Source organism: Grammomys surdaster, unplaced genomic scaffold, assembly GCF_004785775.1.
Source record: "Grammomys surdaster isolate TR1022 unplaced genomic scaffold, NIH_TR_1.0 721, whole genome shotgun sequence".
In the NCBI taxonomy this organism is placed as follows: Eukaryota; Metazoa; Chordata; class Mammalia; order Rodentia; family Muridae; genus Grammomys; species Grammomys surdaster.
This window is the reverse complement of record NW_021605140.1, coordinates 1,574,921-1,591,248: the sequence shown is the minus strand read 5'-3', so window position 1 is coordinate 1,591,248 and position 16,328 is coordinate 1,574,921. Positions and strand designations below refer to the sequence as shown.

Sequence of the window (16,328 nt, the reverse complement as noted above, 5' to 3'; positions counted from 1 at the left end):
CCCTCTTCTCTCTCTGTCTCTCCTCTCTCCCTTCTCTCTCTCTCTCTCTCTCTCTCTCTCTCTCTCTCTCTCTCTCTCACACACACACACACACACACACACACACTTTCTAAAACAGTCAGGGTCTTGCTACGTAGCTCAAGCTGGCCTTGAACTCATAATCCCTATGCCTTTGCCTCCTAAATGCTGGAATCACAGATGTGAGCCACTGTGCCTGGCTCCAGAGTTTCAGTTTCTCCACCTCTACCCCATAAAGCTGAGCACTGAACCTATCTGAACTGAATCATTAACCCCTAGAGTCTCTTTTTGAAAGGCGGGATAATATTCCGTTGTGTAAATGGGTATCACAATTTCTTCGTCTGTGAATCCACGGGTAGGTACTAAATTGCTTCCAAACATTGGCCACTGTGAATAATAATACGTCAGTGAACTTGGGTGCTCAGCTATCTCTTCGGCAAACTGACTCCTTTTCTTTGAGTAAATAGCCAGAATCATGATTATGGGGTCACATGATAATTTTATTTTTAGACTCTGAATAGTCTTCATACTGTTTTTCCATAATGGCTACCTTAATTTACATTCCCACAAACAATGAACAAGGCCCACCTTTCTTTCCTGTACTTGTTATCTTTTTTTGTTTTGATAACAGCCACTCTATTTGGGGAGGGCTCACCTCACTGTGGCTTTAATTTGCATATTCTTAAATAATAGTGGTATCAAATTATTTTTTTTTCATGGGCTTGTTCAAGTTTCTCTGCTTACTTTTAGATTGTTTGTTTTCTTGATATTGGATTGAGTTCCTTGTGTATTCTGGGTATCGGCCTCTTAACTAAGATTTGCAAATGTTTTCTCCTATTAGAGGGTTGCCCCTCCTCTCCATGGCTTCCTCTACAGTGTGGAAGGTTTGGAAAAAATTGCAGACCACACTTGTCTATTTTTGCTTTGTCATCTGATTTGGGGCTTGAGCGCTATGAACACATCACCTGGTTTAATATTTCTCTTTAGGAGCGTTATGTTTTCAAGTCTCATGTTCTGGTGTTAAGCCCACTTCAAGCTGATGTTTGTGTGTGCTGGAAGAAAGGGACCCAGTTTCATTCTTTTGTGTGAGACTCTCCAGTGTTTCTCAGAACCATTAATTAAAGAGATTGTGTATTCTCTGTGGGGTTTGGTTCCTTGTCAAAAAATTACTTGGCTGTACATTGTTAGGCTTGTTTCTTGGCATTCTACGTGTTCCATTAGCCATGAGTCAGGTTTTATGCAAGTACCATATCATTGTGATGACTGTAGCTTGCACAATCAGCATTAAAAAATGAGTTGTCTTTCTTTGCATGCATATAGCCCAGGATAGATATAGCTACGTGCACATGTACACACACACACACACACACACACTGAGAGGGAGGAATCAATATATGCACAAATATAAACAAATGTAATTTTATAAAGAAACCCATTATTCAATATCTCTGTAACTATGGCCACCTGTGAGAATCCCAGAACCTAAAAGGAGAAAGACAGAGGTGGGTGAGGAACGGAGATTTCCAGTCAAAGGAAGGAATATAAAAAGACAGGGCATATCCTATCTGTTACGGGTCTGCCTACAAGGTTCTAGCTATCAGCCCTTGCCATAGGGTCTGGGAAGTGCCTGAGCAAGGCCCATGTTTCTTCTATAAACAGGATTCCATGGTTATTTTGGGTTTGTTTAGCTTTTTAAAAGTTTGTTATTGCTGATGTAATTTTTGCCCTGGGTCTAGTATTGGAGCACATATCCTTGTCTCCTGACTATTAAGCTTTGGAACTTTGTAAATACAAACTTTACTTTGGCATGACATCACTTCCAAGTCCCAAAACATAACCACCAGCACTAAGACATAAACACATTTGTTCTCAGACACCGGGGTTTTGAGACTGCGGATCACAAGACTAACACTGGAAAGAGGGAAAAAACCCGCCTATGTAATTGTGAGTTTGCTTGCCACAGACTGACTCCTAACATGGTTGGATAATTAATACTAACAAAAAATGATGAGTGATCTCCTAAGGGAATGGCCACAAGCTGCCGCTTACAAATTCTTGGTCAAAAGTAGATCCTTGAGTCTCCATTGCCAGAAATTTGGACGAATCTATTCTGAGCCAAAGCTCAAGAATCACTATTGCCAAGTCCCAGTTTGAAACCCTTGCTTCTCACCATGGCCCTGTTGCTGTGGCCTTTGAACAGATCTTTTTTGAAACTTAAAAAAAATTGTGATTGGTGTGTGTGTGTGTGTGTGTGTGTGTGTTACTATGTGGAGGTCAGACAGAGAGCAACTTGCTGGAATCAATTTTTTCTTTCCACCATGTGGATTCTGGGGATCCAACTTAGGACATCAGGCTTAGCTGCAAGTGCCCTTACATACTATGAGAAGATTTGCTTTCTTTCTGGATGTACCATGAGGAAAAGCTGACACAAAATCTGGTTCCTGTCTTTGCCAAAATGGAAATAATACCTTAGCTATTAGGATAAAAGGCTACCCACAAACTGTGGAGTTGGCTCAGGGGGTACACATTTGTGAGGACCTGAGTTTGAGTTCTCAGGACCCATGTAAGACAGGCAGGGTAGTGTGTGTCTGTGATTCTTGTGTTTCTGCAGGAAGATGGGAAGCAGAGATAGGAGAATCTCTGGAAGCTTGCAAGCCTTGTGTACACAGCTTTGAATCTGAGACCCTGTCTCAAATGAAGTGGAAAAACACTAACACCCATGACTTTCCTCTGACCCCCGTAGACACACTGTGGCATCCACTTACACTCACATATACGAACATACATGTACACATAACAAACACACACATACATACACACACAAATAACAAACTACACATAACGCTGAAGAAAAAGATAAGTAGATTTGAGGAAAACTAACATCAGCTGTCAAATATAACAAATCCATAACCCAAGACATGGGCCATCTCTTACCCAAACTCATTATCCTCCACAAGCCCACACCCCTAAAATGTTTCAGAGGAATTTACATGTACTATGTACTACATGTTCTATCTTTGCTCTTCATGCCGTTATTAAAATAAAGTTAACAGAGCTGTCCCAAGGGTAATTCTATCAAAGGCTCAGCTGTAGCCCCTCATCTGGTAATAAATTAATTGAGAGAATCAGGATTTTACAGATTACTATATTTACTTTATACTTTAGAGGTTCTGGAAAGATTGTTGTGTGTGGCAAGGCCTTCAGGAATATGGAGTGAGCTGATGGAAACAGGTTGAGTGGAACTGTATATATTCACAGAGTGATGTGCAGAGATACCATCTTTTCATCTCAGTTATGGTGAGATAATACTTCAAAGAAACCTGTGAGGGACACTTTTCAAAAGTGATGAGTCTTTAGGGGCTGGAGGGGTGACTCAGTGGTTAAGAGCAGTGGCTGCTCTTCCAGAGGTCCTGGGTTTGGTTCCAAGAACCCACATTCTGGTTCACAACTAGCTATAACTCTGGTCCCAGGGGATCTGTCACCCTCTTCTGGTCTCCAGCAGGTATTGCACACACATGGTGCACATACAAGCAGACAAAACATCCATACACATAAATAGAATGAAAAACAAAAAGCCTTTGTTGTTCATCTTGGCGAAGAGAACAATTATACCTCAACATATCTTTTTACGCCATCTATTCTGAAATCACATTGAATTACAAAACACATTACACAAGCAGTTGGACAGACCAGCTCGTTTGCTCACTTTATTTGGGTGTTACTGGTTTTCAACCATCTGTGAATAAGTAACAAATGCCTGTGTATTAGGCACTTCCTCCTCCCAGTGGCAAAATACTGGAGATAAACAATTTACAAGGAGGAAAGACTTCCTCTGGCGTGAAGATTTTAGAGATTTTTAGCCCATGGTTTCTTGGTCCTGTGCTTCAAGCTGCTATCATGGAGGATGCTGGTAGGAGCTTTGTGGGCTCTGGGAAGTAGACTTGGGAGGAGCCAGTTTTCTGTGGCACCTCTCCTCAGACTCAGCTTCCTTCTACTGGGTCCCACCTCTGACTTAAAGTGCTTACTACCTACCAGTGGGGCACATTCAGGGTTCCTGGGCACATCGTATCTCCAGGTTACACTCACTCTTTCATACTTCAGAGTATGGTCATTCTCAGCGTGGCTAGCGCACTAACTTTATGTGAGGAAACAACACAAACCTATTTTCTTGAATCAGTGTATTATTGAAATCCATAGTTATCAGTGTCATCTACAAGTATTGGATCCTACTCAAGATCACTTGCTGACTTAGCAGCCTTGGCCGTCTTTAACAATCTGCCGTGTTAGAAGAATTTCTCTCGATTTACTTTTAACTAATGTTCTTCATTATTTACACATTTATGCATAGCAGTGTTGACAAATATGCATATTGCCAAGGAAACGAAATTTTCAACTCCAGACCCATGAAGATGAAGGGCTCAGATCATTCATCCTTAATGACTTGGAGTGATTTCATTTTTTTTTCTGTGATTAATACATTAAAATATGAATTACTGACTCATTATTGGTGTTGGTAACACTGACATATATACATCTACTGGTAACTACTTAGTACCAACCACCTTGTCCTACCTCCAACTACAGCTTCCTAAGATAATTTGAGAGAGGCTTTCATGGAGTCCAGTGTGACCTCGGACTCCTTAAGTAGCCAAAGACGGCCTCGAACTTCTGATCTTTCTGCCTCCATCCCTTGAGTGCTCACATTACAGGTGGATGGCACCTCTGTTTACTCCAGGTGAGCTACTTCTGCAACCCAGTCATGAGTCATCAGACATCACATTTCAGGACTCCCACGTTAAAGTGTCCATTCAAGTTACCCTTGCCCCTTTGAATGTCAACTCTTCTTGCCCAAGGATATTGTGCATAGTCTTCCCCTCAGATTCCCTTTTGTATTGTTTCAAGATAGTATCAGCCACAAAGCGCTCCCAATGCTGTGTGTGGTGTAAACGTTGAATAAATAAAACCACGAGGTTAGCAACAATATCTCTGACGAACGCACAGGCTCATTTTAATTTAGAGGGCGCCAGCCCCACGTCAGTGAGGGATTCAAAAGCTACCGGGACAGCACCCCAGGCCAGAATCGTGAACACCTTGGCGCCATTAAAGTTTCCGTACCCGGTCTTCCTGGCAGCGAGGAGAGGAGCCTTGGCTTGCTTGAGACAGTCCCTCGGTTTTCTAGGTAGCTGCTCGGTTGCCAGGAATCTACAGATTATTGTTTTCCCCCCCGCTTGCTGCACAGAGCCTGATCCGTACCTTGGGCGGCGCTGGGACAGGTGAGCCCGGCGGCGGCGACCTAGGGACGTGCTCGGGTGCCAGGGTCCCGCTCGCAACGCGCGGCTCAGGCTAGGTGCGGGCGCCCAGGTGCGCGGCGAGGGGCTGCAGCTGCTCCGGGTCCCCGACAGCGGGCGCCGCTGCGGCAGCGGCCGAGCCGAGCGCCTGGGCTGCGCGACTCCGGGCAGCTCCTTGGCGATCGGCCCCCACCGGGTGGCCAAGAGCTCCGCCCGGGGGCGCCCCGGGGTCCCTGTTGCTGTGGGTGCCGAGGGGGCGGATCCGGTCCAGACCAGCGAGGGGCGAGGGAAACACCCCGGGAGCCCCGCGCCCTGGCACCATGCGACCCGCCGCGCCTCCTCCCGGGTCCGGGGCTGCACAGTCTGCTCGTTGAGCCCCCTGCGGTCGCCGCCTCGGAGAGTGGCACCAAGGAGGTGGAAGAGGAGGAGGAGGAAGAGGAGGAGGCGACACTCGGGAGAGCAGTGCCCGGACGGATTCGACCGCCCCTCCACCCCGAGAGCTGGCGACTCCCGGGTTCCCCAGCCTTATCATGCGCCGGGCGCCAGCCGGGCTTTAGGAGAAACTGAGACGCCGGAGCGAGTCGAGGCAATTCTTTGGTTGCTAAGGTAATTGTAGTTAGACAAAACCGGACAAGAAAAGAACCAGGGGAAAAGGAAAGGAAGCCGCACCCGCGTCCCGATCTGTGTGGCTTGTAGTCCTCGAGGGGTGGGCGCCTGTCCATTTCAGATGCGTGACAGGTGCGGGTATGTGTCTGCAGTTTGGGACTGTGCACGGCGAGCTTACGTAAGTGACTCGGCGAGCTGGCGTGCGGACTTGAGTGGGATGGGTGCAGGTCTGCGTGGAAATCGCCTTCCTGGCTTTGGGGTGGGACGCGCTCCGCGCCTGGGCCTGGAGGGCGTGCGGGGCCCCGGAGGCTTTCTCTTCCTTCCAGCCATCCGGTTCCGAGAGCGCAGGTGGGGGAGTCTACCTCTAGCAACTTTTCCCGAGAACAAGCTCGCGGTTTGTGGGGTTGAAAGGGCGAGGCTCGGTGGTGAGATGAGGAAGGCAGGCGGGTGGTGAGGTCTGAGGCTTGGGAATTGCCTTTCGCAGACAGTAGGTATTCTGAGCGGGTCAGGCTGCTTAAAAAGTGTGATGAGGGAAGTGACCCAGAAAATTTAAATTTGTTCAGAGGAAAGCTGCGGGTTTTCATTCTTTTCCAATTTGACAAAGTGGGAGCGTTTTCTCTCTCGTGGAGACAAGTGGAATTTCTAAGTCTGCAAATAAATTGAAGATGTTTTGAATCTCGTTGGTTTGGACTTATTCCCGCAGCCTTGGTGCCTGCTTAGGAACTGGACCTGTAGGTAAGTTCTGATCAATGCCTTTTTAGCAGCCACAAAGGAAAACATGAAAGGCAACCAGGAGGAGGTAAAGCCCACCTAGCATTCCATCCCTTATTCTCTAGGGAGAATGGGACAGTAAGATCTGGGTTGGTGCGTATCTGAGTGTTAGAGGATGGGTTGTAAGATGCACGCGATGCGTCGAAGACCTTTGCTGTGGAGGTTAGCACACTATAAACAAGGCTCTCACAAGTCAGTTTTCACAATTAGGTAAGTGGGTGACTGTGTGGAGTTGGATCTGGGCTGCCTGAAAGTTTCTGTGACTTTATCCTTGTTCTTAACTTACTTTGCATTAGAAGGGAATTACTCTGTCAAAGTGGAGGACTGAGGGAAACAGGACAGTTCCCAGACACACCTTTGTAAGCCAAAGCCTGCATGCACCAGGAGAGCAGAGATGATAAATTGTTTGAGTTCTCTGTTGCTGTGGCTGTTAATCTAGATACTGAGGTGATCTTGGGCACTGTAAACTCCAGTGTGGGGAAAGCTTCTTTCTACCAACTCCTTCTTTCCCTAAAGCTGCCGTGGAGTTTAGAAATGTCAGCTGTTGGGAGGTATTCTGGTGAAGGGGATAGCTCCTGGTGTTTTTCTTTCCGTAGTCTTAACTTTGCTTTTCATTTTCCTTCTGAAATTTCAGTTAACATTCACCGAGCTTATTCTGCTGAGAGACTTTCAGTAAAACGTTTTCCTTTGAAGCCATCAATTCGTCACATCAAATGTGACAGGAGCAGGATGCCTGTGTGGCTGTCATGTCTCTTTAAATGAGATTTATTTGTTTATTTGTGCTTTATGAAATCAGATAGCCAACATAAATTTTTTTTAAATGAGCAAACGTTACTTATGGGGAAAAAAAGACTCATTGGGCAATGGAATTTGCCAGTAAATTTCAACATCTTACTGTCCCACAGAGATGGAAATGTGTGTGTGTGATATGTGTGTGTGTATGTGTGTGTGTGTGCATATGTGTGTGCATATGTGTGTATGTGTGTCATTCTGGTCATTCTGGTCTCTGTGTTTCTGGTTTTCTCTCCTATGATTTTATTCTCTGAGGTCTTGCACATTCCAGGGGTTAAACATGGAGATAAGAGGGAGAGGCTGTCTACCACATTTTTTTTTTTTTTATAGAAGGGATGCTCTCAGAGGGCTCAGTACTGGGATTAATTTTTCCTTTAGCTCCACAGCTTGTCTTAATTCTCAGTGCTTTGAACCTCAGAATGCATTTAACCTCCTTGCTTATTTTCAGGGCATCTGGGAGAATACATTTAATGAATTTCATCTTCATTGTAACATATGGTACCATATAAATAATTACTATAATATTGTGCTGTCATATAGAAAGGAATAGAAATACAAAATAAACCTTCATGCAGAATGATATGGATAGGAAATGGTCAAAAAAAAAGTTTTACTTTCCCCCTCGTAATTAGAGAAGTAACATTCACCTATTGGAAACAATTTGGGGAAAAGAAAGACAATGTCCCACAGACGCTGGCACAGCTGTTGACATTTTTTTCAAACTGCATTCCTCCAGATGTTAAGCTTGGTTAGTCTTCGTGGAGCTCCCTTCCCTTACCCCTGGATTTTCAAATCTCATAAATAGAAGTTCTATCTTGTCGAACGCTTGGGAAATAATTGCTAATATCTTAGGTGATTTCAGTAGGATCAGACTGCAGTGTTCATTCACAGTCCTTATTTTTAAAAATAGTCCTCTATCCTTTGGAAGCCAGTGCTAGAGCTTCCAGCTGGGAGGTGCTGGGATGCGGGAGGAGCTGGGATGAGGAGCCTCTTCAGATATAGGCAGCGAAGCAGCAGAAGGGACACTGACCATTCCGGTGGGAGACCTGGGCTGTGGCTGCAGTTTGTCTGTCACTCTCCTGGAAGGGCAGGGGACTTTCAGATTTAGATCAATGAGCTTATAATTTATGTGTTACTTTGACTTTTGATGAGAATGGTCTGTCTGAAGAGAGATCATTCAAACAGGCAGCTGGGGCTCACTCCTAGAGGTTCTGGCTCACTCCAGGTGGAGTGAGCCTGTGAATTTACACTTTCAACAACTCTCTGACTCTGCTCACCATCTTAGACCAATAACCCTTTTGGAGTCAAAGCCTCCTACTCCCAGCAGCAACCATGCTCTCCAGTACTCACCTGCCAGCAACTTTGTTTCCAGCAGGTTGGCCAGGAAACTATGGCTGAATTAATACCAGTTTTCTCTACAGAAGGTAAACTTTTCCAAGCTAGTCAAGATAGAAAAGAGACACCCAGAACTTGGGACTGTGGAATTTGTAGTAAGAGTAATTATTAGTCATGTAACCCAGTTCTTCAAACAGCAGGGAATCGAAGACTGCTTACACATAGGCAATTAAATTGAACAGTAACCTTAATGACTTGCATTAAATAACTAGGAATACAGGCTGAGACATTGTAAACCATGAACCAAATGCCTCTCAGCTGCTTCTGGAGTCCTGTAAAGAGGTTGTCACGTGGTAGTTGGTTTTCCATATCTGTAGGTCCCTCATCTGACCATGATGCTGTTCAAAACTTCAGAAAAAGATGTATTTGTGCTGAACACATACAAACTCTGCCCCCGTTTACTATTCCTGTGATGGCTGGTTTTAGTTGTCAACTTGACACAACCTACATCTACCTGGAAAGAGAGTCCCGATGAGGGATTATTTAGATCAGGTTGGTCATGAAGATGTCTGTGGAAGGTTGTCTTAACTGATGGGGAGGAGGCAGCCTGGAAGTGAGTGGCGTCATTCCCGGATTTTGGGCACTGGACTTTATTGGAGTAGGAGAAACTAGCTAAGCATTAAGCATGCATGCATTTGTTCTCTCTGCTCTTCATTATGGGTGTGCTGGGACCAGCTGCTTCAAGCTCTTGCCCCATAACTTCCCCACAGTGATGAGCCTGAAACTGTGAGCTAAAGCAGACACCTTCATTCACACACACACATGAATATCTGTCTGTCTGTCTGCCTATCTGTCTCTGTCTCTGTCTCTCTCTCTCTCTCCAGGTATTTTATCACAGCAGCACAAATGAAACATTTCCTCTCCTATATAGTTTAGCTACTACCTGTGTAATATTTGCATTGTATTAATTATTGTAATTAACCTAGAGATGACTTAATGAATGAAAGGAATACTTGAAGATTAGAGGCAAAGGACGCAATCTTTCAGGATTGTCTGGGGTGTCCTGGATTCATTCCCTATGGATCCTGGAAGAAGACTTTTCCAGAAAGGGAGGAGGGAGTTTGTTATTAATAATGTAAGTCACAAAAGCAATAAATAGGCCATGCAATGACTCCCCGCTCTCCTCTCCCCTCAAAAGTCAGAGCACTGCACATTAGAGACACAGGCGACTGTGGGACAAGTGCCCATTTTGCGATTAGGTAAACTAAGGCTTAGAGAAATGCATTAACTTGCACCCAAAGCTAGTAAGTAGTAACATCAGAAGTCAGACCCAGGCCCTTCTAGTCCTGGAGAGAGGTGCTCTTTACCTGCTTCTACTGAGCCCCTGTGGTTGCCTGTGATAGGCAGGAGATCCAGACAGTGAGGGGTTGCAGGTGGCTACCATTAGCCCACTGAGAGCTTTTGCTCATCCTTCTATAGTTATGTACTGAAGGGACAGGCCTTCCTTCTATTTGGATATGAGACACGTAGAGCACAAAGAGCACTGTACTGTGGAAACCTCAAGCATATTCGATTACTGGGCTGTGTGTGGAGAGGAAGATGACTTGACTTCCAATCCCTAGTGCTCACATGTAAGCCTGGGACAGCAGCCTGTGCCTGTGATGACAGCACTGGAGAGGCAGAGATGGAGGTCCCTAGGGTTGCTGGCTAGTCAGTTTAGATAACCTGGTGAGCTCCAGGTTCAGCGAGAGAGACTCTATCTCAAAACTAAGGTGGAGGAGGGCTAGCAAGATGGCTCTGTGGATGGAGGAGCATACTGCCAACCTTGATTCCCTGGGTTCAATTCTTGGGACATACAAGGTGAAAGGTGTAAAATGACCCCTCAAAATAGTTCTCTGATCTCCAAACATGCATTGTGGCACATGTACTCCCCCAAAGTAAGTAAAGCTGTAAGTAAAACATAAAAAAATGAGATAGAGTGAGAGAGGAAAGACACCTGAACTTCACAGTGATTAGAAAAAGTACCTTATATAGACTTCTGACCTCCCCATGTGCACACGTGTGCTCAAATCTGCACACACATACAAATATACACCTCACACACTTACACAAAAATACAACACACATATACACAAGCACTCACACAAACATATACCATAGTCACATACACACTCACACAAATATACAGTATACACACTCACTCAGACATACACCACACACATACTCTTACACAAACACAGGCACACACACTCACCCACACATACACCACACACACATACACACACATACACACAAACATACACCATACACATACTCTTATACAAACACACACACACAGACACTCACATATATGCCACACACACTCACCCACACATACACCACACACACACACATACACCATACACATACTCTTACACATAGACACACACACATACTCACACATACTCACTCGCACAAACATACACCACACACCCACACACCCACACTCACTCACAATCAAATAAAAGTTGAAAAATCATAAATGCTCGACTGAACAATGAGTTGATCTTTTAACTGTAGTTATTAAGATTACCTTGTTTAGACATCTTGACTTCTGGATAGTCTGGTAAAGCCATTGAAGAGAAAGCCACCTTTGCGTTGAGCCTTGGAAGCATTCCCTTACTCTCTAGTGTTTGTTTTCCTCTGAGCCTGTGTCCTTGCTAAAGGGGAATCATTCACAAAGCCTGCTGAAATGAGGTCTCCTGAATCAGTGTGTGGCAGTGTTGGAATTCTCTGGAAGTTCTCAAGCCACTGGGTTGCCTTCACTGTGACCAGGCTGGCCCAGAGCCCAGACAGGGAACCACTGCTGTTTGAACTTCAATTTTTTTCGTCTGTCAAATAAGCATAGCCACTCCACCTCAAGTAGGTGAGACTGATGGCGAGGGTTGTGTATCAAGTTGGTGAGAAGATCGAGGAGACGGATGCACTACATGGGAGTCTTTTGCTGGTTGGCTTTCTCTCGACTTGACACATCTGAAATTGTCTGGAAAGGGGAACCTCAGTTTAGAAAATGCCACCACCAGATTGCCTATAGGAAAGTCTATAGGGTGATTTCTTGTTTAATGATAGATATGGGATGGTCTAACTCTTGAGGGCCTGTATCCACCCCTGGTCCTGGATTCTACAAGAGGCAGGCTGACAAGCCATGGAAGGCAGGCCAGTAAGCAGCATCCTTCCATGGTCTCTGTACCAGCTCCTGCTGCCAGGATCCTGTCCTGTGTGAGTTCCTGTCCTCACTTTTTTTGAGAATGGACTGTGATGTGGAAGTATAAGATGAATAAACCCTTTCCTTCCCAAGTTGGTTTTTGATCTTGGTGTTTTGTCACAGCAATATAACTCATAACTAAGATGGGTAATTTATGAGAATAATTTTTTAGCTTATGTTGTGCTACTGGGGATTAAAATCAGGGCCTGGAACTTACTAGGCAGGCACTCTGCCACTGAGCTATACCCCCAGCCTTCTTCCTACTTTTTCTGTTGAGACAGGGTCACTCTGCAGCCCAGGCAGGACTTGAACTTTTGGATAATCTTCCTCAGCCTCTGGAGTTGCTGGGATTACAGGCTTACACTATCAGGCCCAGTGTTTTGATGAGGAATCTTTAGAAACATAGGTATTTGTGAGTACTGAACCCTGATTACTCTTGTCAAGGACTTAACAGTATCCACCTAGCATCTGATGGACTGAGGCCTTCTCAAATCCAGCTTCACAGTTCTTTCTTGGAGACTGGAGCAGCCTCAGGTGAGGCAAACGCTCCGGATATCTGAGTGGAAGAGGGCAGAGTAGGCCAGCTCTCCTCTGTAGCAGCCAAGATGCTTATACATCTTGAGGCTGAAGGCAGGGATGTTGGTGAAAGTACCTGTCCCTACAGTGATATGGGCTTAGCCACATGGGGCAAACGAAAGGCATGATGGGTCAGTGTTGATGTATTACCTGGCCAGCATGGGCAGACCAGTCCAATGAGGATGTAAGTGGAGCAATTATAATCTTGTCCTTACTGTTGTAACTCAGATCTTACTTATCTCCTGTGAGACTGTGCCCTGCTGGCTTTCCAGGTTGATCTTGAACTTGTAGACTCAATTAATTCTTAACTTTCTGAGTGTCTAGGACTACAGGCTCATGCCATTGTCCCCTGGCTTAAACTCAGATCTTCTTGGACTCCAAAGTCCTATGTCTGTGATGTATCTCAAGTTGGAGGCTAAACAGATACCTCCCCTCCCCAGATACTTTCAGCCATTTTGGAGACGAGGTAGACATAACTAAAAAACAAAACAAAAAACAAAAAACCTGAAAGCACTTTGAGTGACTTCTCCAGAATGGGTAGCATTTAAATGACAGGGAACTGACAGAAAAAAACACAACTCTCGCCTCAAAGAGAATGAGAGATGGTTTCTTCTGGAGCCAAATTTGAGTGACCTTTGGAAGCATGGAGCTGGCCTACCCCAGGTCCCAGGTTCCCATGTAGCAGGCAGCAGCCTCATGGAATTATAAATCAAGGCATTTAAAAATGCACTGATGGAAACCAGCAGAGACAGGTATAGCAAATGGGGGACTCTCTCCTAGCATCTGACGACAATCTTGGCTTTGGGGTTGGTGGGTGCTAGAGGTCTGCCAAGTTAATAGATTTCAAAACAGCTTTGAATCTGTGACTAAAAGATAAAAAAACCATGAGGTCTAACATAGAGGTGGGCAAGCAATGGCTACTGCAGGGTGCAGGTCTAAAAGCAGCCCAATGTAAGGTAACTGGACTCTGGACCTGCAACATTCCAACCTCCCCACACCATTGCACTTCAAATTAGTCAATTGGACTTGGTAGATGGGGCTTCTTTTTAGAAATTCTCGTTCAGAAGAAGGAAGAATGTTTGTGTATATGACATTATTAGTTAGAGAGAGAATATTGAACCTGTCAAAGAGATAGACTTTAGAGACTAGGAAGAAACCTCAAAAATGAGAGAAATAACAACATGATTTTTCGAGTGAAAGATGGTGATAATAACTGGTCTTTAAATCTGTCATCGTTTACTTTAAAGTAAAAGCTAACATAATGAGCTGGGGTTGTGGCTCAATGTTAGAGCTTATGCCTAGCATGTCGAGGGTTCAGTGTTCAGCTCCCAGCACAAAAACCCAAACTGAAACTAACATAAAACCTTCATAATAAAACCCTCCCTAGGTCACAGTTGGTGGAATGGCACTTGGGGCTCTTTACTGCCCCATCCCATCCCCCACTCTCCAGCACTGTTCCTTCAGCTACGTTACAGTGACATTTGTATGCTGTGGGTCTCCTTCCATTAGAAATTCATTCCAGGAGAGCAGGCACTCCTTTATTCCCTGGTAGAACTTCAGCATCTGCTGCGGATTCTGCTTCATAGTAATTAAGAACGGCGTGTGGAATGAACAAAGGGAAAAGCATTAGGAAACGTTGGAAGTTGAAGTCCGTAATAGGACTAACTAGGTCAGGTAAATAGGGAGCCAGTGGGGAACCAGTTTAAAGAAATTGTGATTTTCTTTAAACACGCTTGCTTTGTAATAAGTATACACAAGGCTTTCTCTTCTAGAAAGAAAGGCATTTAAATCTATTTTTTTTTCTTAAAATACGACCCTCCAGCACCTTTTAAAATAGAGACATGGTACTCCATAAGGTTTCTTTCCTTCCTGTTTCTTCTTTTTCTCTGAGATATGTAGAACAAACTTGTGGTCCTCCTGCCTCTGCCTGCTGAGTACTGAGATTGCAGTTTGCTACCATCATGCCTGGCTACACTACCTTCTGTTTCTGTCCTGAAATCAAAGCAGCTACCCACGTGTGACGGTGAATGGTGGCTGGTGCTTGCCTTGCCTGGTGCTTACCTTCCAGCTTGGAAGGTGTTAGAGACAGGTGAGGACTGCCTTTAAACTGCAGCCTGTGTGATGCCCAAAAAGCCCTGTGGTTGTATTTTTAATTGTTAATTCCAATTAGAGGAATTAGTGTGTTCACTTACAATCCAGAGCAACACTTGAATTGGTTGTATTTTAAGTGTTTGTGACCTCTCTAGAAAAAAACAACAACAACAAAACCAAGAACTTAAACAAAACAAAGCAAAACCCAATTTGGTACATTTGTCCTAAACTGGTAAGGAAATATAAATGTTTTGATCCTAAGCCAAGCAGGAAGCACCCTTGTTTTTCTGGCCTTATATCCTAATGCAAAGGCTAACTTATCATCCAGTCAGGATAGAAATGATGCTTTCACCAAATGGCCGCATCAATATATAGCTGAGAGGTTTCTTTTTGGGGAAGACATTTTCAGTGTGGCAGGTAATTTAGGACTTAGCTGCCAGCTTCTGGGTATGGGACAGTAGACAATACAGACAATAGTAGCCAATTTGCATTCTTTGCAAGGGCAGGACATGGCTTTGAAGAGGACTGAGGTGAGGGAGTACATGACCCACAGAGAGCCTGTGACAAACAGAACTTCCTCACTGGACTTGGGTGGGAGTTACGTCTCCCTTGTCACAGTGGCTGCAGGGTCTGCTCTCTTTCTGCTTCTCGTCCTCCCTGCCCCTACCACTCAGTGAGTCCCAAGCCAATAACCTTTCTCTCAATGCTTAATAATGCTTAACTAGAGAAAAAAGACTAGAGGCCATCAGGAAATCATATAAAAATGGGGTACAGAGAGAGTCCTCCCCAATGAGAGCACTCATTGAAGAGTCTGAGGGGTCTGAACACGGGCTGCAAGGGCTACAGGTATTTCACCGTGAATGAGACAGAGTGACAAAGAGTGAGAGGTACTTAAATACATCTGGTGTTCATGAACTTCAGAGTTCAGAGAAATCAGGGCTGGGTAAATCTGCACTGTGGGCAAAACGACAATGAATTGATATTTATTATGTTCCCTGAGACAGACAATGATAACATTTGAGATGACAAGCGACACTCTCCTCGTGTCCTATTGGCATGGAGATGTACCATGGCCCCTCTCACTACTGCCGAGATGCTCTAGGGGACATTGCGCCCCATGCAGTGAGTGCTTGCAAAAGATTTCACCTTATGATACTCAGCACAGAACCCCCAGGCTCCATCCAAAAGCAACAGACTGAGAGAGGTTGACCACTGATCCTCCCTGTGGCTCAAGGGAGACATATCTAAATGTTTACATGGGCTTTACTTAACTCCCTTGATGTGGCTGATAAGGAAGTCCACAGACACCTCACTCCAGGTTATAGGGTATTTAGCACTGTACTAAAGCATATACTGCAAATTCCAAGTCCCTCACCCTACCCCCCACCCCACCACATGGCTTCCTTTATCTTTTGGAAGCATCTCTGAAAACCCCACATTCCTTGCCTGCCATCTGTAGTATAGCCCCGTCCCGCACCATCCCACTTTAAGGTATTTGTTAAGCCCCAGTTGCTAACATTTTCTAATATCCCTTAAAAGAAATCATCAGTAGACTAGCAAATGTGTATTTGAAGATAGGCCAGCTTGAGTTCAACATGGCTTCTTGG

The 16,328-nt window shown here is 44.8% G+C and overlaps 1 protein-coding gene across 4 annotated transcripts in view; it reads left to right on the top strand.

Annotated features, from left to right (window-relative positions):
* The first annotated feature begins 5,443 nt into the window (after nt 1-5,443).
* Nucleotides 5,444-16,328, top strand: part of Rgs6 (regulator of G protein signaling 6) — a 529,723-nt gene continuing 518,838 nt past the window's right edge. For 2 of the 4 annotated variants that reach the window (XM_028782177.1, XM_028782175.1), the window contains exon 1: nt 5,444-5,912. The gene's annotated coding sequence lies outside the window, so the exon portion shown is untranslated. Of the gene's footprint in view, nt 6,091-16,328 lie in introns of all 4 variants that reach the window. The other 2 variants (XM_028782176.1, XM_028782174.1) reach the window with 1 other exon arrangement.